This window comes from Parasteatoda tepidariorum, chromosome 7, assembly GCF_982258835.1.
Source record: "Parasteatoda tepidariorum strain Cologne lab strain chromosome 7, Ptep-v5.0, whole genome shotgun sequence".
Lineage (NCBI taxonomy): Eukaryota > Metazoa > Arthropoda > Arachnida > Araneae > Theridiidae > Parasteatoda > Parasteatoda tepidariorum.
In genome coordinates, this window is record NC_141761.1 from 102,569,327 (window position 1) to 102,593,612 (window position 24,286).

Sequence of the window (24,286 nt, forward strand, 5' to 3'; positions counted from 1 at the left end):
GTCAAACTTATATTCAGGTTCTATTCGAGTACCAAATTTTGTTACAGTCAACCGACGGTCTCGCCAGTAACAAAATAGTTCTTCGAACTTTTTACGGTTTATTATTTAATTCTACGTAGATTTTAACGGGGTCAGTCAAACTTGTATTCAAGTTCGATTCGAGTACCAAATTTTGTTTCAGTCAACCGACAGTCTCGCCAGTAACAAAATAGTTCTTCGAACTTTTTACGATTTATTATTTAATTCTACGTAGATTTTAACGGGGTCAGAAAAACTTGTATTTAAGTTCTATTCGAGTACCAAATTTTGTTACAGTCTACCGACGGTCTCGCCAGTAACAAAATAGTTCTTCGAACTTTTTACGGTTTATTATTTAATTCTACGTAGATTTTAACAGGGTCAGTCAAACTTGTATTTAAGTTCTATTCTAGTACCAAATTTTGTTACAGTCAACCGACGGTCTCGCCAGTAACAAAATAGTTCTTCGAACTTTTTACGGTTTATTATTTAATTCTACGTAGATTTTAACGGGGTCAGAAAAACTTGTATTTAAGTTCTATTCGAGTACCAAATTTTGTTACAGTCTACCGACGGTCTCGCCAGTAACAAAATAGTTCTTCGAACTTCTTACGGTTTATTATTTAATTTTACGTAGATTTTAACGGGGTCAGTCAAACTTGTATTCAAGTTCGATTCGAGTACCAAATTTTGTTACAGTACCAAACAGTCGTTTACAGTCGATTCAAGAACCAAATTTCGTTTTGCGAATAACAGAATGGATCGTCGAATCTTTAGCGGTTCCTTAATTGTTCGACGTGTCCAAGCTCCACATAACTTGTATTCTAGTTCAATTCCAGTACCGACTTTCGTTACAGTCAACCGACGACCTCATAAATAATAGAATGGATCGTCGAACCTTTAGCAGTTCCCTGTCAATGTCTAAGTTACTTGTAGATCGGACAGGGGTCAGTCAAACTTGTAGTCTTTAATGCTGAATTAGAACTATTGCTTAAACTTAATAATTTAGATTAATAAATTGGAAGTGTTTATCATCCTACAAAAGCTTATTCTTACAGATTTCTTCTACTTTCGATTGTCTAGAATCTAGAATTCTAATGACTGCATGAATTTAGAACAAGGCAATATTTCGAATTTATTTGTTTAGATTTTATTAAAAGTTATGTCTTTAATCTGAGAGTTATCAATTTTTGTCTTAGGTAAAAGATCGAAATGCCATCTTATTTTTCAGAACAATTGTTACGTATACGAATCAAAATATCACTTATATAAAAATTTTAAGTGGTGTTTCAAACATAGACAAAATTACTCACTTTTTTTTAAGTCAAGAACATTTGTTAGGCCTCCAACTAAGAAAAATAGAAACATAAATGCCGAATAATAGTAAATTACAAAATGCATTTTAATCTTTGAAATTTATTATACAGGAAAGTTGCAAATTATTTAAACAAACAACATATATTTCTCATTAAATGAAAATAATTGTCTCATAATAGAAATAGCTAAATACATATATTTAGTACAAGCTGTATGCCTGTTTTTCGTACAAAGTAGGAAAAAAAAGTATTCAATCAATTTATAGTAATCAAGGCTGATATTTTTGTTACAAACATTGCTGTTATTATTTTTTTAAATAATTGAAGGAAAAGTATGAATAGTCTGCAGTTTAACTTTCAACAATGTATGATGGCCATGAATTCGTTTTTGTGAGCATACTTTAAGTGCTATAAATAACTAAGACATCAGCAATTAAAATAGTGCTGCACAACGTAGATCACAAATTTAGGTAGAGCCTTTGTAAACAGGGGTGAAGAACCAACACCTCTTAGAAGAAAGAAGGCTTTCGCACAGGTTAGCATAAACGTGAAATCCTATCCTTAGTAGTTCGAGCGTTTGATATATTTCTTATTTATCCGCCACTGTGCAATTTATGTTCTTTCTTTCGGACTGTGAAAAAGATCCGTGCGAAAGTCTTCTCTCTTCTAGAAGATGTTCCGTGAACCCGTAATGGGTGGGTTAAGATAAAGCAGAGTTTATTGCGATGAAATATGAATTAGCTGTTACGAAATTAGAAAATAAAAGAGTTGGAATATAATAATCTAAAGAATTTCCGGTTATTATTATTAATTTTGTTGCTATCGTCTGAACTAATGGAGTTGTTATAGTCTTATCTTTAGTTAGAAATGAAGAAAACATTCTTATTTTTTTTATTTAATTAAATGTTACTTTAATATCATCAACTAGATATTCATTTTAAAAATCTTTAAACCATATATATTTTATCAGTGGCTAGGCATCGGAATCTGTTCCTGGATTGTGAAAGTCTTGATTATAAACTGATTCAAAAACAGAACAAAATGGCAAGCCTGTTCCGATTTTTAATGGTAAATACTGAACTAATTCCAATGAAACGGTAGTACTTAATGACATTTTTAAATAAATAAGCTCATTATTTACCAACAAATTAAATTATCTGAAATGGTTTAAGTTTTTATGTTCCTTTACGGAACAGAATTTTTTTTAAAGTTAAAGAAGTTAGGCAAAAGTCAAGAAGTTAAAGAGAGTTTCCTAGAAGTATATTGAAGGTCATGGTTTAAGTTTAAAGGTTTCGTTACGAAACAGATTTCTATTTAGATGTTTTGGGGAAAGGAATACGAATACATTATTCTTTAAGAAAAATCTTGGCGGAATTTGCTTGTATTTTGTACTTTTAATAAATCTTTGGAAAATATGTACGTTCAAAGTTAAAAGTTGAGAAACATTTACGAAATAAATTACTTTAAATTACTTAGGGTTCATAACGAAATACAAATATTTTTTTAAGAGTATCACCCTCTATGTTCAGAAATTTTAGTGTAAGTTAAATATGACGAACAATATTTAAGATAGGAATTGGTGCTAAAGTTTTGGAGTTCCGAATTTTTAAAGTAAGAAGCAAAATTATTATGGATGTTGATAGCCAGAATGGGTGATGTTTCATAGCAACCCGTGTATTTTACCGTACACCTCGTTGTGTAATAATGATATAGCACAATATCCATAGATATCTTTATGATTATGATTTTGTAATTTTACGATTTCATGTTAATTATGTTTTTATGTTTATGCTTGTTTATTATGTTTTAGGTTTTGATTATGTTTTATCGTATTTTTTCTTGGCAATTTTCGCTGGAAATACGTTGCCTGTAAGCACGATTGTCACCAAAAAATGCCAATTTTCACCAATGGACACTGAGAAGTTTATTTTAACTCTTGTTTCGTGTGAAAGAACTATATTATATTATTATTGTAACTTTCTTTGATCGAGCAAAGAAATGCGATTTAGTAGAATCAAGTGTGGAGATAGGAAAAACAGTCACGGGTAACGATACTGAAAGTGGATTGAAAGCTCTAATTAAAAACTCAAAAATTTACTTAGTAAATCAAGCTAATAAAGGTTAGCAATAATTAAAGAGAATCATATCAAAGACAAAATGAAATTGGGTATTGCAATTGAAAGAATATGGGAACAACAATTTTTGATCGAAAACGGAATTTGTTTGCATTTTGTATTAAAATTCTAAAATTCACAGAAATATAAATGCGTTTGTGAGCGTTTAAAGAACAAAAAATTCAACTAGGACAATGATTATGATGAATGCGCAAACTAAAATTTAAAACACAACACAAAAATTATTACTTACGAGCTGTTTAAAAAATTTATAAAACAGAACATGAAACCAAATGCTGTAACACAATTTGAAATTCAATTTTGTCTCAAACTAAAGACATATCCTTTCAAAAAACAATGCAAGTGAAATATTTAAACACTTTGATTTTTAAAACTAGAACGGAGTAAAATTTTTAAATAGTGTTTTACTAAACATGTTTTCTTAAAAAAAAAGGCAAGAAAGTCCAGAAAATATGTAGTTTCCATAAATACAATTTTAAAAAGTAAAGAAATATGAAATATATTCTGTTTTGAGCAGAGAAAAAATGTTTTTAAGAGCACCTCTGCATATTATTAAAATCAGATCCGACTTACCCATTGAACTTAAGACAGGTTGTCCCGTAATTTCATGTTTTATTACCGTCGTTGAACAGCCGACCCAATTTTAGGGTTTACGACTACAAATGTTCAACTTCGTAGCCTTGTAATTTTAAACCCAATCCAGAAGACAAGGTAACTCCTGGATCAAGCAGACCTTCTGGGAGGACTTGTTGATGGAACTAACCCGAATTTGCGTTACATGGACAAGAAAACCACGAAAACCTTCCACGGTTAGCCTGACAGCAAAATGACTCTAACCCATGATCAGTCTATCACGACTCATCCCGTAATTACTGTCATTCTTTTTATGTTATCAGTACAGATAGAATATATAGATAATTTTACACCATATTTTATATACGAGTGTAATATATCATACATATAATGATATCATATTTTATCATATATTTTATATATGATATATATAATATATTTTATTATAAATAATAAAATATTGACACCAGGGGACGCAAGCTAAATCTTCACTCGAAGGCAAGCTAAGAAATGACAACACAAACGCAATTGATGTCTGTCTAAGATAGGGACCAGTTACCTTCCACAAGTTACTTAAATTAAGTTACTAATTGTTAAATTTAATTAGTAACTTACCAGTTACTAATTAAAATCAGTTACCTTTAACTAATCTGAGGTTCCTGCGGCAATCTAACAAGTTTTGATGTTTCCGGTTCTACTATTCTCTACAGTTATTCCTTAGATAGTGAGTTAGTGTTTAATTTTTCCTCTCTTAAATGTTAATTTGTAAAACAGAACATGCATATCTTTTACGCATGTTTTTAAACATAACTTTAAACATAGGTTTTCTTAAAATATTCAACAAAAGCAGTGCTTAGTGAACCAACCTTAGTTATCCAACTATTGTTGAACCCTGCTTAACAATATTATTTTTATGTGAACAAAGTTTCAATATCTAAATGTAATGAAATGATATTAAATAAACCATAAAACTATCATTTTCTTATTAAATCTTTCTAATCAATTAAAATTTTTAAAAAAAGCAATTTTTTTAAGAAATAATAAATGGCCATTGTAATTTCTCGAGTAAAATTTATATACTTAATTACTATATTTGTCTTGAATGTATTACTAGCATTATGTGAAATAAACAATTTGGGAGATAGAAATTTCTTATATTCATTGATATTTTCCAATGATAGTTGCTATCATTCATAAAAACCAGTTAGTATTCATACTAATTATTTTTTAAGTATGGAATTTTTTCTCAGTGAAGCAAAATGTAACATAAGTTGAACTTCCAAAACAGTGGCGGTTCTTACGATTACAGAGAGAGTTATACAAATTTAGATATATTTAAATTATATATACTCTGGTAATAAATATATTCAGATAGAAGGATATTTTAATTTACTTACTCTTAGATAGGTCAAGAGCGTCTGTAAGACCTCCAACTAAATGTAAAAGAAACAAAACGTTTAAATAACAATAAAACTATTGAGTAATTTAATAAATTTTTCTGAACTGGGATGATTAAAAATATATGCTATCCTATTTGTAATTTAAAATAATAATAAATAGCTCAAATTTTCAAAACATTTATTGCTATATGTAATGAAAAAACAAATTAAGCATATTTTATGTTTAGATATTTTTGTCTTCCAATCTATGTTTTCAGATTTTTATAGTTTAAGTAAATAAAGTTTTATAAATTAAATTATATCCCATATAGCAATTAATCTTACTGCAAACATAGTATTCTTATTTTCATTTGGTTGATAAATAAAGGTTAACTTTATTGAAGAAAGGCATACAACAAACTTTTCCAAAATCCTCCTAAAATAACAAAAATCACGATTCATTCTCTATTTCGGAAGGTTTTTCTAGTCTTGTTTTGTGAAGGTAAATTCAATCTCTATATAAAAAGGGTTGTTTAAGCAAGCTTAATGCGAACCTCATAGAACGAAAACTAGCATAGTTAAATTGAACATTGTTTCAAGTTTGCATATCTATCTTTACTTATATTTATACTCATATTTATATTTATATTTATTAAATCTATGTTTATAATAAATGATTAGCGTGTCTTGCTAATCATTTATTAACCTTGTTTGGTTTTGGGATAAAAGTTGTTTGACTTAAAAATCAACTTTACACTAGTAAGTGGATTCTATTATTATGATTTGCCATAAGTGGTCAAACAAACAAAACCTAATTTTGGGCTACTACATTCACATACTTTTCAGCTTTCAAATTCTCATCGTTAATATTAACAAAAACACGTTATTGATAATATATAATACCGTAACCGTAATCGTAACCGGATCTCCCACCACGAATATGCATGCATGAAGTGAGAGTAAAGCGCGCCGGTCGAGTTTATTGCTGCGACTTAGGGGAAGAGGGCAAAGAAAGTTGTAGCCAAAAAGAAATAGAGTATTGGGGGTAAGTAAATATAGACACCTTATTTGGGATATTATAGAAAAGAAAGGAAATAAAAATCTAACTTATTTGAGAGCTTTCTATCATAGTGAACCCAATATAATCGGAATGGTGTGCAAATCTGGAATTCTCGCCAAAAAAATTACGCTCCTATTTTGCGCGCTTTATCTTTGCCCACCTGTGAAAAAGTGAACTCTTCCGTTAAGCTTTCCCTTCCAACTGCAAACTTGTTGGGGTTAAATAATGACAGTTACAATTCATATTAAAATATGCAAATAACAAATACACATGCAAATTTTCTTTAAAAAAAATCTCGAAAAATAATAAGCAATAAACTCAAATCATTAAATACAAGAAATTTCTTTAAAAATTGTAATACAAGAAGATTTTCACTTACCAGCTGTTCCAAATAAAAGAAAATATAATTATACCCAATGTATAATATTATAAATAAATAAAAATAATATAAATAAATAAAAATAGATGCAGAACGCAAATAAAAATCATTAAGTAAAAAAAAAATGTTTTATTTTCCACAAACTATAGGCTCTAAAAAGTTTTATGAACATTAATTAACGATTTCTGTATTTAATATATGAATTTAAGTAACATAATCACCTGTGACGATATTATATATCAATCGATTTAAAGAAATTAAAAAAAGAAATGTCTTTCTTTGACAATCATTTTTTATATAGATAAAATAAACATTTATTATTTACGTAGAAAAAAGAAGGCTGATCGAAAAATTTCGAATCATTCTGTTTTATTTCATATGAGTCAAAATTTCTTCAAAATCTTTGACAGATTCACTCACCTATTTTACACTTTCATTAGCAGTTTTAAAACAACACATAATTTTTATGTAGTAAATTACACTATAAATATATAGGTCTGTATATTGTATGAATTACAGTAACGTAACCACCTGTGACAGATAATGAATAAAAATTCATTCAGAGAAATAAAAAATCGAAAAAAATTTCTTTCATTAATTAAAACTTTTCATACAAATAAAATAAATGTTCATAATTTATGTTGGAAAAAGAAGGCTAATCTGAAAATTTAGAATTGTTCTATTTTATATAAGTTAAAATTTCTCCAAAATCTCAGGCAGATTCCCTAAACTGTTTAACATTTTCATAAGCAGTCGTATGACAATATGCATAATTATAAATTAGAAAATAATATTGGCGTTTCATTGCGTAAGGCGAGGCTGGTACTTTTATGTTGACACTCGATTGTCTGACAGGTACGTTTGCTCGACAGCTCCTTTTTCCGACAGGTACAATAGCAAGACAGGTTTGTTTGCCCGACAACTCATATGTTTGACGATGCATTTACCCGACAAAAAAAAGGAAGAGAACCCTGATTGGCAGAGATTGGATTATTCATTATTTTTTGATAAATTTGATTTTCGATAAATATTTTGACTTTTTCTTATAAGTACGAAAACTACTTAGAAAACTGCTTAATTTTTTTTTTTACTTTTTAAGACATTTAAATCGGACTTCTTTTATTAGTTGCCAAGTACACTACACTTCAAAATTAAGAGAGAAATATTATTTTTCCCTTGAATATTCTGTATAAAATATCTACTTTAATTACACATATCTCACACATTTTTAAAAAAAATTTCTCAAATTTTTTGACCATAATTTTGAAATTAGTTTAAAATTGTTCTAAAATTTTGCTTATTTTAATTGATAGTTCTTTAAAGTTCAAAAATATATTAGACAAAAAATATTGCTTTTCTGTAAAAATATCACCATAAATATTTAAGCTAGGTTGACGACATTTTGTGCAATTATCGCATAATAATAACCAAAATAATTGTTACCAGTTAGAAATTTAGATATTCCGTTTGTAATTAATTGTCGGTCCCTCAAACCTCTACAACCTTTACATTTCATTTATAAGTACGAGAAATCACACAGCCTAAGCACTTATAAATTTATTAAATGATTCTCTTAGTATTTTAAGAAGGATTAAAAAATTTATTAGTATAGAAGTGTTTCCATTATTTTGTCCTACCTCTGTACGAGACTGAGATTATTCTTAATCGGAATGCCAAGTTTCCTTTTGACTCAAGGCATTCTTAAAGGCTAAGCGTAGAAACCATCGCCGATAAAAAAATTAAAAAAATACGACGTCTTTAGCTGAACTTCTTGAGATCAGGCAATACATTCAAGAAAAGAGAAGGCCTCAGCACGGGTTACCATAAACAAAAAACTTGAACCTTTGTAATCCAAACGTAATGACATCTTTCGTATTTACCACCACCGCGCAGCTTAGTAGTCTGAATGTAGTATACCTTTCTTATTTTTCATCCACTGCGCAGTTTATGTTCGTTACGTCAGACTGCTAAATTGATCCATGCTGAGACCTTCATTTTTCTATGAGGTGCCGGCTCAGGCCGTCATTTGACTCTTACTTTAATGGCAGAAGACTTAGGTCAGCCTAACATCAAAACTGATTGGAAACTTCACGATGACATATGCTCCTTACCCTTTCGCCTCTCCTTGATAATCGGTTTAAATCAATCGGTTCTAATCGGTTTAAAAATAACAATTGTTTTCTTCCCACATTAAGGTTCTGACGTGGCTCTCTCCCCTCTCTTCCAACTCCTAATTCCTGTGTTTGCAAACTCTCATGAAAAAACATTTGTTTAAAACAACTGACAAGTCAAAGAGGCTCTAACGGCCATTCCGTAGAAGGCAGACCGTATTTTGGTAAAAGTTTGCATTGACCTATCTTCATGTGATGTATTTATCTAATCGATAAATGTTTTTTGAACTATTTTATGATCTTATTTTAGGGAAAAACTCCGCACACCATTTAATAAGCATTAAAAATTACTCACTTTTTGATACAGTGTTTTCTACACCATTAACTAAAAAAATAAGTATAATATTAAAAGGACAATAAAATACAAAGGTAAATCGTTTTTTTTTTCTTTCAAATTTAACATACAAAATAATATTTTCATAAAAATGTAACATGCCTAGTTGCCAGCATAAAAAAGTATAATTCAAAAGAATATAATAATAATTCCTTTACGCCTTATACGTGAAAAAAAAAAGTATTAAAATATTTAAAATATTAACTGAAATTTTTTTATGGGGCACATTTTACCTATCATTTTACAAAAAACTTATCGGTATCATAACCATGACGTAAAAAAAAATATTCATAGCAACAAAAATGGTTTCTACTACACTGAAGAGCCAAAAAAACTGGTACAGGCATGAGTATGCAATTAAAGGGGTATGGAGCCAATCAAAGTACAGCGCTGCGATCGGCAACGCGTATATAAGACAATGAGTGTCTGGCACAGTTCTTAGATCGGTTACTGATGCTACAATACCAGGTTATACAGATTTAAGTGAGTTTGAACGTGGTGTTATAGTCGACGCACGGGAGATGGGACATAGCATCTCCGAGATAGCAATGAAATTAGGATTTTCACATGCGACCATTTCACGAGTATACCGTGAGTATTGGAAATCCGGTAAAATATCAAATCTACGATATCGCTGCAGTCGGAAAAAGATCATGCAAGAACGAGATCAACGACGATTGACGAGAATCATTAAACGTGACAGACGTGCAGCCCTTCCACAAATTGCAGCAGATTTCAATGCTGCCCCATCAACAAGTGTCAGCGTGCAAACCATTCAGCGAAACATCAGGAGCCGAAGGCCCACACGTGTACCCTTGTTCACTTCACGATACAAAGCCTTACGCCTTGCCTGGGCTCGTCAACAGTGACACTGGACTGTTGAGAATTGGAAAAATGTTGCCTGGTCTGACGAGTCTCGTTTCCAGTTGTATCGAGCTGATGGACGTGTACGGGTATGGAGACAACCTCATGAATCCATGGACCCTACATGTCAACAAGGGACTGTTCAAGCTGGTGGAGGCTCTGTGATGCATGGGGCGTGTGCAGTTGGCGTGATATGGGTCCCCTGATACGCCTAGATAAGAATTTGACAGGTGACGGGTAAGTAAGAATCTTGTCTGATCATCTGCACCCATTTTTGTCCATTGCGCATTCCGACGGACTTGGGCAATTTCAGCAGGATAATGTGACACCCCACACGTCCAGAATCGCTACAGAGGGGATCCAAGAGCACTTTTCTGAGTTTACACACTTCCGCTGGCCACCAAAATCTCCAGACATGAACATTGGTGAACATATTTGGGGAGTCTTGCAACGTGATGTTCAGAAGATATCCCCATCCCCTCTTTCTCCCACTGGTTCATGGACAGCCCTGCAGGATTCATGGTGTCAATTATCTCCAGCACTACTTCACACATTGATCAAATCTATGCCACGTCGTGTTGCAGCACTTCTGCGTGCTCGCGGGGGCCCTATACGATATTAGGCAGGTATACCAGTTTTTTTGGCTCTTCAGTGTATTTTAAACTATAAAAAATGTAATATTACAAAGAATAAAGCACAAACTGTAATAAGCTTACCATTAGCCTTTATGTCTTCTGTTTAATTTATGTATCTGTTTAATTTATGTCTTCTGTATTTCTGTTTAACAAAAAATTTTATGATAGTTCTATAAGCTCATTGATGGATTGATGATGTTGATGTTCATTGATCAATCTGTGTTTTATTTAATATTGAATGATGTGTCCGCTTATTTAATTTTTTTTATTCCATAATATTTTTATTAATTGTAAACTGCTTGCCTTGACACATGAATAAATTCCGCTTGTTTTCAAGTCTTGACACCTTTTCCACTGCTTTTTTAAGCGCGTAAACGAGTTTTATTTCCCAGTGAGGAGTCAACTTTCTAGTTCCATCCGTTTTTTCTTTCTCCTTCTATTTCTTTTTAGATTTCTTTTTGAATCCTGATGAAAATTATTTCAAGGTAATTCTCTAGCCATTGCAAAAAAAAAAAAAATAAATAAATAAATTCACTTTTAAACAAAAATTAATTTTTAACAAAATAAGCTTTTTTAGAAAATCATATCTAGCTCAAGTCAAAAAATTTTCTTTCGCTCGTACACTGTCAGCCGAATTAAAAATATTATCAGATGTTCTACCTGTATTTTTTACTCGAAAAATAATTCAAATAATTTGGAAATTGTTTGGGGAATACCTTAAACGCTTAGCAATTACTATAATTTTTCATAAATGAATTTTGTTTAGAAAAAAATATATATTTTTCAAAATCTGGAAATTTCATCGAAAGTAAACATTTTGTTGTACCTTGGACAGATCTTAATATCCTTTCTAATCAATATTGTAAGAAAGAGATATTGTTTTTTTCTTTCTTTTTTGTGCAGTAACACATACCAAAAAACAATATTTACTAACACATACGAATTCGAAAAAAATTGACAAAATAAACATCAAATTTTATTACAGCACAACTGTTTTTACTCACCCACTGTTTCAAATGAAAAACAAAATCCTAATTAAGATGAAATATAAATGCATGTATACATGTGCACATAACAAATTTATGCACATTTTGCCTACAATTTTAAAATAATAAAAATTTGAATAATATATTTTTTTAAAAAATGAATTTTTAGACATTGTGCTCATATATAAACAAAATCCATTTATCTTTCGTGCTGAAATTTAAATAAGTACAAGTCTTTACTTTCATTCATAGTATTAAAGTGCATATGCATATTTATATAAATTCTTTATTTATATAAATTCTTTATTTATGTATATTCTTTGTAGTGTGTCTACCACTACAAAAATACAGTTCCAACTCACTAGTATATAAGACACGTTAACTCGATTCTATGTTGGAGACGGAGAGAGATTGACGAAAATGGTCGACGACCCATCAAAATTGAGCAACTGAGAAAGAGGTGTGGTGACGGATACAAGCCCCTCCCCCTTCTTCTGGTGATACAGCAAGATTCCCCAGAACATCGGGACTTTATTAACACAAAGTTTCTTCTATCTCATCCTGTCCAAATAGAGAAATTTCATGGAGGGCGTTATGCCATACAATGCTACAATTGTCAGAAATTTGGACACACTCAAAAATAATGTTCAAATGTTCAGGAGCGCATTTCACTTACCAATGTACGAAGCCTCTCTCCCTTCCTCCCAGATGCATAAACTGCCAAGGCGATTAGCCGGCCTGCTTTACGGGCTGTGGTGCTAGGCCGAAAAAACACCAGCGCACCTTCACGAGGAAACCTCAAGATGTCCCCAGCAATGTAGCTAGATTCCTGAACATTCTCAAAGAACTCCAGGAACTGTTGAATGACGAGAAAATAGTCGCTCTACTCATCTCATTGCTCCCAACCCAAAAGATGTAGATATGGAGCCCCACCATCATGCCTGCTACAGCTCACATGATTCCTTTCTTCATTTTTATCTCATTTCAGGTTCTATTCCGAGTAGACACCATCTTTCCTATGTATGTTCCCGTCATGGGATATTTCAAAATGAATGGGAAAAGGGCCATCTAGGCCTCAGATGTCCAGTTCTTCAACAACGAACGAACGAATCTATGTAGGAGTACCTTTTCATAGATGAAGATTTAAATTGTCTTATATATTAGTAAATCAGAATTGTATTTTCGTAGTGGTCGACACACTACATTCTTTACTTATAAAATTACTTTCCTTTTGCACTTTTTTCAATATTTCTTTTCATATTTACGTTCCGGATCTCTACGACCCATCATGTCTACATCTCAATTGAAAATGGTGAATAACCACATGATATTTAGTACATGCTTAAAATTCGAAATTTTATTCCAGATTACAGATGTAGTAGCTAAAACTAGCCGGAGAATTCTGTCTATATAGCGTATGTTTTTAAAATTCTTGTTTTTAAGAAATTATTAAAAAATCATATATTGCAAACATAGAGCTGAAAAATAATGTAGCACGCACATCACAATATTTTTATAATAAAACCACGTGACTGTAAGGCGAATCAAGAGAGGGTAATTTTAAATCGTCCGTTTCTCTTTTTTTATTTGATTCGACCGTAAAAACTGTTTTATGAGATGAAAGTCGGTTGGCGAAACATCCGGCTTGTTCACCGGATATGTTTCCAACCATTTCATTTATTTTTCTATTTTCTCGAATAATATTTACAACAAAAAAAAATTATTTCAGCATCTGAACCATTTTTAAATTTTTATATCAGATAAGCAAGTGTTAAGCTGTTTGACTAAACTCTCTGACATGTGAGTACAGAGCAAAATTAACGTCCACCACTAACCAAAGGAAGGCTAATTATTAAAAAAAAATAACGATTTATTCGCCAAATGAACGCCACTTTTGCATTTTATTGCCACACGTGCATTTTATTGCCCCTTTTTTTAATAAATATGGAATTATTGTGAATCTTTTTTAATTTTCCGAAAATTAATTTATTTTACGCTTGATTCTTAAACATTTTTCTGGAATTAGAAATGAAGCTTGTAATCCTGTAATGTTCAGCATATTTTTTTAGAAATGTTTTAAAAGAAATGCCTTAGATTAGTAATATCAACAGTTTTTTTTTTTTTTTAATAACTTGCATTTTCAATTTTTTGAGAAAGTGTTCTTTCTCAAATATTAAGAAAAAAAGGATAAAAGAAAAAAGAGATAAACGATGTAAATTAAGAAAAAGAATGAGTTTTATTTACTGTGCATAAGCTGTCAGTATATAGAGCTCATAAAATAAGTTTAAAAAAAAAGGGGAAATATCTTTTAAAAAATGTAAAGATTTTTTAAAAGAGGACAAAAAATATTATTAAAATTAAACATAATTCAAACAAGTAAAATTTAAAAAATTAAATAAAAGGAAAATTAAATAAGAAAAAGAGATCTATCTCGTCATCATAGCTTAAAGATATAATATCGTCATCAGTTCACACGATTATACCAGCAAAAAAAAGTGCCTTCCATAATTGTATTATAGCCAAAGCAATAGTGTTAGACAATTGTATTGATATAAGAAATATACTTACAAGAGCCTACTACTGGAACTAAATGGAAAGAATATTATACAATCGAATGCAATTATAGATGAAACATCTTAAATAAAATTATTTTAAAAACAATGTGTACGACAATACCATCAACCTTAGTAACTTTTTCTTACATTTTGATAACTTTTAATACAATGATCGAAGTGTCACTTACTAAGATGCAGTCTTTATATTTCGATATTTATATCAAATATGGTATTCATTTTGTACAGATGATATTTGAAACTAAATATTATTAATTATTAAGCTGAGAATATGCATATACGTGTCATTCGGATTTGGATTCTAGCCACATTCTGAGATAATATAGCCTCAAAAATTTAGCTATTGGCCAGCTGAATTTTCAGAACTAAATCACAGCAGGTATGTCTTTGATGCTCTTGGGGCAAAGCAATTATAGTTCGCCATGGTTGTCCCAGAACCCTCCCTGGGCTAATAAATTGCAAAAGGAGTGAGTTCCAAGATTCCAAGACCTGTTGTTATCTATAGTATATATAACAACAGGTCTTGGAATCTTGGACACACTCATATACACTATCCTACAATAATAAAAGCCTGATACTTTCATTTTTTGACAATTTTTTTTAATTTCTCAAGAAGTGCTCAAAGGATTATTTTGTAATTCTGGAGTTGTTTAGTTCATGCAGTTTTTCATACTTTGCAATAAAGTTTAAAGCTTTCAGTGACTTGAGAGACCGACAATAAATTACGAAAAAAAACTAGTATTTTTAAACACCCTATGTCAGAAATTCAAGCAACTAGCTTGTATCGATTACTTTAATTTTTATTTGCAACTACTGCAGAAAATTTTATAATTCCTGCTTAAACTATTTTTACATATATTATCTTTTTTCTAAATAAGCAAATATTTTTGTCTTACGCTTTTTTTTTTTTTTTTTTTTTTTGCTATGTCTTTAAATATATTTTGTAAAATTAAGCAAAATATCTGGAGGATTTTAAAATTACTTACAAAATTTTTTCTTTTAAATTTAAGAAAAAATCGCTCAAAACTAAGTAAGATATGATTATTTAAAGTAATTCTTTTGTAATGCACATGCGCGAAAATCTTTAAATTTTTTTTAAGAATTTTGTGGTAAATCGTATTTGGCAAGTAATGAAAAAAGTCTTAATTGATTATCGTTAAAACGTAAGAAGTTTCCAGCAATTTTCTATGTAAATTTTGTACATTTTAAAGTAAAGCTCTAAAAGTTCAGGGGTTTTCCATAAATTTTATTTTGTTCTTTCTGTCTGGTTATTAGGTATTTTAATTTGCACTACTACGAAATAAAAGTTGTGAAAAATCCCTGATCATTTTGAGTATTATTTTAAACTGTACAAAATACACGTGGAAAATTGGTTGAAACTTTTTGCGTTTTTCAGCTATTCAAATAAGACCTTTCTACTTCAAAATTCATTTTTTGATTCAAGTGCGATTCACTACAAAATTATAAAAAAAATTAACAAAATTTTCATGCATGTGCTGTACAAAAGAACTACTTTAAATAGTCATACCTTGCGTAGCTTTAAGCGAACTTTTTTCAAATTTTAAAAGAAAATGTTTGTATTTAATTTTAGATTGCTCCGAATATTTTGCTTAATTTTATTGAATAATTTTAAAATTATAGCAAAAAACACTTTTTTTAGAAAAGTATTTTTTTTTATAATAATGTCTAGATTTCTACAAATATGCTAGGCTTACGAAATTTGATGCAGTCATTGCGAACAAAAACCAAAGAAATCGACAAAAGTTACAAACTAATCTTGATCTTTTCTGATCTAGAGTGATTAAAAGAACTATATATATATATATATATATATATATATATATATATATATATATATATATATATATATATATATATATATATATATATATATATATATATAGTTCAAAATGTAGAGAAAACATGGAAAAAATTACAGAACAATGAAAAAAGGGGATAAAAAGAAAAATAATTATAAAAATATTAAGAAACCAAAAAAAAGTCTAATCCGAAATAAAGGAAAAAAAATTAACAAAATACGGAAAATAAAAGATATAATCTTTTCATCAGCCCACACAAGGAGCGTTAAACGATTATGTCCTTTTTACGGATATAATTGTGTGGGCTGATGAAAAGATTATATCTTTTATTTTCCGTATTTTTATTAACCTTTTGCCTTTTTTTCGGATTGGATTTATTTTTCGGTTTCTTAATATTTTTAGAATTATTTTTCTTTTTATCCCCTTTTTTTCAGTGTTCTGTAATTTTTTCCATGTTCTCTCCACATTTTGAACTTATTTTATGAGTTCTATTTACTTGCAGCTTAAGCGCAATAAATAAAATTTATTGTTTTTCTTGCATATATTTATTATGCTATATATATATATATATATATATATATATATATATATATATATATATATATATATATATATATATATATATATATATATATATACTATATATATATATATATATATATATATATATATATATATATATATATATATATATATATATATATATATATATATATATATATATATATATATATATATATTGTTGTTCGGAATGTAGTTTCGTTTTTCCGCCAACTTCACACTAAAATCATCGAATCACTATAAATTTTGAACGCTAACATAGGAGGGCTTACTTTTGAAAAAAAATTTGATTGATTCGACACAGTTTGGTTGGTTCTCTTTTGAATATAGTAAGTAAAAAGCAGCATTTCGAGCATATTTTAATGTTGCTTAATTCCATGGAAAAAACCATATTTAAATCAAAAGCAACGTGAAAAACGAGTAAAGTGGGCAAAAGAACACATTAAATGGTCAGAAAATGAATGGAAGCAAGTAATATGGAGCTATGAGAGTAAAATATCGCTCTTTGGTAGTGATGGTAGAAAATACGTGAGACTTAGAGTAGGTGAAACACTTCATCCTGATTGCATTGAATCAACTACAAAAAAACTCAACAAATGTCATGATTTGGGCATGTATGTCTGCAGATGGTGTGGGCCGAATTCAAGTGATTAATGGCATCCTGAATGCCAAAAAATACATCGAAACTGTTCTGAAACCAAAAATGATACCTTCCATCAGGGATCACTTCCCCAACAACGCACCATTTATTTTTCAGCAGGATTCAGCTCCATGCCCCACAGCAAAAGTATGCAAAGCATGGTTTCAAAATAAAGGCATAGATATATTACCATGGCCAGGAAACAGTCCTGATCGCAAGTCAATGGAAAATTTGTGATGACGTTTGAAAATTCTTGTACGAAAAAAACGTCCATCCAATAAAAGACAACTTATTGAAGCTATAATTGATTCTTGGCACCATGTGATTAAGAAAGATGAACTCCAAACACTCGTTCACTCGATGAAAAGACGCTGTGAAGCTGTTTTAAATAAGGGTTATCCTACTAAGTATTGATTGCGTAAGTATCACTTCAAAAAAATGCAAATCCAAGATCGATCTTACTATTAGTTGCATAACTTTTTTTATAATACAGGCATTGTATTACTGTATTTATTATTAAATTCTACATTAAATTACCTTCAATTTGATATAAAGACGTTTGTATTTGAGTGAAAATTAATATATTCTTCAAGCACACAAATTTGAAAAACATGAAACTTTCAAAAAATGTCCACACTTTTGGCCACCACTGTATCATAAAAGCTGCTACCTCTGCCAAAAGAGCAGAGGTAGCAGCTTTTATGATTTTAGAGAGAGATAAATCTAGACGTGTAAATTATATATATATTTATAAAATAGATGTATTTAAATAGATATACTTAATTTACTCACGTTCGGATAGGTCAAGAGCATTTGTAAGGCCTCCAACTAAATGGAAGAGAAGCAAAAACATGAAAAAATCATAAATTAATATAATCATAATCTATATATGATAAACTGTCAAAATAAGTATATTCATATTGAGATATTTTTGAGATATTGAGATACTGAGATATCATATTGAGATATTGAGATATCATATTGAGATATTGAGATATCATATTGAGATTTTCTTATATCAACGTTTCTAAACCTTTATATATTCGGTTAATAAATTTTAATGAATGAAATTATTTCTATTGTTATAATTCGCCAGAATTTGTCAAACAAACAAAACTAAACACTTGGGCTACTAAATTTACGAATTTCATATTTGGTGTTTTTTTGTCAATTATCTAAATAATTTCTGTAATAAGGATGACAATTTATGTTGTATAAGAAAATTTGCTGCACAAATATTTGATAAATAAGTATAAATAAATAATTATTAATAAATTATTAGTAAATAAGTAATAACATCAGAGAGCTCTTAAATCTGGACAATGCTCGTAATGCTTGTTTACAAAAATGTACACAGCTTGTTCTGCTTGCTTCTGAAAATGGACAAAGCTTTAGATTCCGTGTTTCAAACTTTTCAATGAGCATAGTTTCTATTTTGATGAACCTATTTTTGATGAATATGTATTTTATGAATCTATTTCTAATGAGTCCAAATAATTTTGTGTTGTGATATCATTCATTTGGTTAAAAAACTTGGTACATTTTATTAAATTAGTCTCTTTTTTCAAAAGACTTTAAAAGTCAACAGTTGTTTTTACAAAGTTGTCAGGAGGGCTATAAGTTTATGATATTGTTTGCAAATTTAAGTGGTAGAATTACGTTGTAAGTTTACGTTGTACATTTTGAAACTCATTTTATTGTTCGAATTCTGAATGCGAAGACACAGCTTGAAAAGTTACATCCGTAATATACCTAGCCACACCGACCCCAATATCCGGTATGTAGTGTTTAAATAAATAAACAAAAGTTAATAAATATGGGTTAGGAACTAAAAAGATGCATTTTTAGTTTTGTCCATTTTCATAAACGCGAATTTCGAGCTTTGTCCATTTTCGTAAAATTGTGTTTTGAGCCTTGTCCATTTTCACTAACACACATTTCAAGCTTTTTTTCGTAAACATGCATTCTCCAGGTTTTTGTCGCAAACGCACATTTCGAGCTTTTTCCATTTTCGTATACATGTATATCGACGTTTTTTTTCTCGCAAATATGCATTTTGAGCTTCGTCTCTTTTCGTAAATATGTATTTCAAGGTTTCAAGGTTCAAGTCAAAATTTCTCAGCAGATTTTGTTACCAACTAATTAAACTATAAAACAATATTTTCAAAGTAAAAAACTTTTGCTGCAACCACATGTTCGTGCAAGTATTTCAGATGGAATTCTTTATTATACACTATAAAACATAGGACATAGTTCAAAATATTCGTCAGAAGAACCATATGCTTACAAACTTTGAAACTTGAGGAATTTTTTTTCTAATTTAATAAATAGAACCCTACAAAATATACGTTTTTATCTTCTGCTTTTTTTAATTGATTTTCTTTTTAATTAACTGTCAGTTTGGGATATCCGCTAATTTTTCATAATTAATGAAACGAACGTTATTAATTCTTGGTTTACTAAAATCACAAAATTGTTTCCCATAAAAAAACGCGTTAAACATAATTAGGAAATGACACTGGATGTAACGGTTACAATTTATATGAAAACATTCAAATAACAAGTAATATAAGAAAAAAAATAAAGTCAATTCTTACTTAGATCAACAAGGAAAAATTTTATTTTAGTTACTTTTTAGTAAATAATTACAATTTTTTCTCCCATATAAAACTAAAATTAATTAAATTTAATTAATAAATTAATATTTGAAAAAAACTGTATTAACATCAAGTGTCATCCACTACAAGTTTAAAAAAATGTATTTCAACTTGAGAGGATGAATTAAAAGTGTTTTATTAACGATTTAAAATTTGAATATATATATATATATTGAATATATATATATATATATATATATATATATATATATATATATATATATATATATATATATATATATATATATATATACAGGGTGATTTTAAAAAGATGGGTAAAATTTTAGGAAGTGATAGTACACACCCAAGCAAACAATTTTCATCAAAGAATGCATGGTCGAAAACAATACGCAAACGTGCTGGCGCGTTTGGAAAGTTGTTTGATGCAAACGTCTTATGTATGAGGCTCCCATTGAATCTGCAGAAGAACTTGTCGCCAAGCTTTCGGTCGCTGTAGGAAAAGTTCGTGGTATGCCTGGTGTGTTTCAGAATGTTAGCCGCCGTTGTACTGCGTGCATAGTCGCTGCCGGTCACTGTTTTGAGCACTTATTGTAATCACATACCATTAAATTTGCTTTTATAACTTAACTTCCTCGTTCTTTGCGTGTTTTTGCCTCATATAAAAACATTAACTTTGACGCCCTCTAGCGGTTTTGCGTTTTGTTTTCGACCATGCATTCTTTGATGAAAATTGTTTGCTTGGGTGTGTACTATCACTTCCTAAAATTTTACCCATCTTTTTAAAATCACCCTGTATATATGAAGAGTGTTAACTAATGGTAAGAATTGAAAAAAGAAAGGCGCGTGATATCAGTCCACCATAAAAGTATAAATTTGGTGACGTGAATCGCACGTTCTACCACGTCATGTTCTTTATTGAATTTATCTGACGCAGTGAATATAAAATAATTAAATGTTTAAATGTGCGCAATAAACTTTTTTTTTTCAAATAGAGTTTAAGTTAGAAATTATCACAGATTCTATTTTTGAACTGTGTGAAAAACGGAATCGCTTATAATAAAATTTAAAACAATGCTAACGTTTTACAGATCAGTAAATTCCATTACGTTTTTCGATCTCCCGTATTTAAAATATAAATTAATATTTGAAAAACTGTATTAACATCAAGTGTCATAAGCTACAAGTTTAAAAAAATGTATTTAAACTTGAGTGGTATTTTATTAAGTACTTTGTTAAAGATTGAAAATATGAACAAGATATAGGGAGAATGTGAACTGATAGTAGGAGGGGGGGATTGAAAAATACCAATTTCTTTATAATGAACTTGAGAATAATGATCTATAACATTAAACATAACAGTTTTAATGCAAAATTGTATAAGATCTATTACTTACGAGCTGTTCCAAATAAAAGAATAAATAATTATACATATTACAAAAAGGAATGTCCAAGATTCAAAATAATAGAATAGCTATGATTCAATTATATAAAGTGAAAAAGACGAATAGATAACTGCATATCACTTCATGTTCTATCCCTACACCTAAGATTACTTTTGTAAAACAATTAAATTTAAAACTATTATTTTCGACATTTTAGAATTTCATCTATTAAATTCTGTTAATTTCTGTCGAGTGAAAAATGTATGTTTTTAAGCATTTTTTGTGCTTTTTTATACGAAATGTTGGTTAAATAATAAATATAAATTTTTTAATGTAAATTTGAGAAATAATATTGACTTGTCATCTACAATATAAATTCCATTTAAATAATACTTTATGCTGGGTGTTCCGTTAAGAGCATCCTTAATAAGCATTTTTAGAATTCTTATAAAATATGAAAACAAACGTTGAATGTCACAAGTTATTATATCTAAGGAGAAAAAAAAATACAGTAGAGGAAACGGGTAGAACTCCTCTCCGTTTCTTCCCACGATCACACCTGTTAATTTTTCCAAGTGTATTTGTCCTCGTGTTTTTTTAACGGCAGAAACTGAACTTTCGATCTTTTGCTTCGTTCGGAAAATGCCACAAGTGTTGCTCATTTAATATTACCCAGTGGGCACCTGTGAACCTAAGTCACCGGAGGCGAGCAACATTACCCACGCCATACTGCCACAGATATCTGTTCAAAGGGTGGGCCACATTCACACACAACAGAGGACAACAGACAGAGAGAAAAACAGCCATGCCCTAAGCCAAATTCTAACCCGCAGCCATAGACTTCACAGTTGTTCACGCTAATCGCTCGGCCAGCTGACCGGCCCAATTGTGCTTTTTTTTTCCTCACTTAAATATTAATTTTCAAAATTCTAATTAATTTAAAGATTCTGAAAATAAAAAGCAAGGGAGGTCTCAACTGTACATCCTATATGCTAAATAAATATTGAAATTGGATTAGATTTTTGAAATTTGTTTTTTAAGACTTTTACATATAGTTGGATTTCTGAGAGCTTCATTGTAAATGCGTCTTAACGATGATTGAATTAGTACTATGGACCAATATAATTACGAATATCACAATTAAAATATTTTTTCGAACATTTATACAACGATGCTCTTTATAGGCTAATATTATATTTTTAATTTGATATAATTTGCTTTTTTATGATACCTGATACTATAGACCCAAGGAGAGACTTTATCCACGAAGCCATCGTTGCACAAACAAAATTTAGTGGACTATTGAGCAGTAAAAATTGTAAGGCTAGTAAACAGGATAAGGAACATTTGCTGAATCTCGCTGCTACCTTCCTAAATCTCATCACTACCCAGAACGCCATTATTAATCAAATTAGAGGTAGACTTTACGAAAAAACGGTACAAATGAAAGCAACAAAAACAACTTATGCATCTGTTCTGACAACCGGGGTGGAAATACCAATCACCAAGGACACCGAGAGGAATGAAAAGGAGCATGTACTACTAATTTATCCCAATGGGGAAGATGAAAACTCGGAGAACACCAAGAATATGGTGACCTCTTCTATTGACCCATTCAAACTAAAAATAGGAGTCAAACGTATTAATAAAGTGAGGAAGGGTGGAATAGTCATTCAGGTGACAAAAGAAAGTGAAGTGCAGACCCTGAAGAGAGAAATTGAGACGGGTAGTCTTGCAGATCGTGTAAAATGCACTTGCCCAAAACGACTAAACCCTAGGGTTATACTCTATAATGTACCAACCGATTTTGACAGAGAAAATCTGATCGTTAAGATAAAAGAGCAAAACCCCATACTTCAAGATGCAGACATGACGATAGGCTTTCCACTAAGGGCGAATGAAGGAAATCACTGGATTATAGAAAGTGAACCCGATGTTTTTGACACACTGATGTACATGGGGAAAATAAACATCGGTTGGAACAGAATTAAAATTAGAGAGTACATAAGAGTGACACAGTGTTTTAAATGTCTTAAATATGGCCATATTGCAAAATTTTGTAAAGAAGAAGAAACATGCACTAACTGCTCTGCGAAGGGTCATAAGGCCGAGTCTTGCATGGCGAGAACCAAATGTATAAATTGTACTGCTGCCAATAGCAAACACGGATGGACCCTGGAGACAAGGCACAATACTAACTCACGAGACTGCCAGACATACATATGGGAGAGGGAAAAAATGATCAAAAGGATAAATTATGGATAAACAAACTGATACTGATAAAACGTTGCAATTAAACTCAGCACAGCAAGAAAACGCAAATATGCAAACAAATACAAAGGACGCTCTCAATATCTCTCATATAAACTTAAACCATTCCAGACTTGCTAATGCATTACATGCTAAGGATTTTGTTTCAGGGGGGATTAAACTTGGCTCACTGAATGAACCATACCATAACAAAGACTCCCAGATTACTGAGTTCCAGTCCGATATCACGATCGTCGCCTATGGTGAAAGACCCAGATGTGCAATCATTGCCAGAAGGGGATTTTTTGGTATATTTCCAATTGTGGTAAATCGTGACCTGGTCATGGTTGAAATAACTGCCGATCAGATTCATTTCTATTTCACCTCAATATATGTGCCTCCCTCTTCTGACTTACTGCCACCCCTGGATGAACTACAACACTTAATTAGGAAACACGATGATCTCCCCCATGCTATTAACGGTGATTTTAATGCCAAGAACACCCTTTGGGGGAACATTGACGACTTAAGGGGTAGACAGGTACTTGACTTTATTTTCCTACAGGACCTACAGATTGCAAATGACCCCAAC

The 24,286-nt window shown here is 30.4% G+C and overlaps 1 long non-coding RNA gene across 3 annotated transcripts in view; it reads right to left on the reverse strand.

The window, feature by feature from the left end:
• Positions 1–2,866: 2,866 nt before the first annotated feature.
• The window catches only part of LOC147807357 (uncharacterized), a 28,679-nt gene continuing 7,259 nt past the window's right edge, over positions 2,867–24,286 (reverse strand). Inside the window, exons 1-4 of one of the 3 annotated variants that reach the window (XR_015435647.1) lie at positions 18,237–20,233; positions 14,419–14,436; positions 9,327–11,871; positions 2,867–6,863 (exon numbers count right to left, since the gene is read on the reverse strand). This is a non-coding gene — a long non-coding RNA (uncharacterized LOC147807357). Of the gene's footprint in view, positions 6,864–8,831; positions 11,872–14,418; positions 14,437–18,236; positions 20,240–20,405; positions 21,460–24,286 lie in introns of those variants that run through there. The other 2 variants (XR_015435646.1, XR_015435645.1) reach the window with 2 other exon arrangements.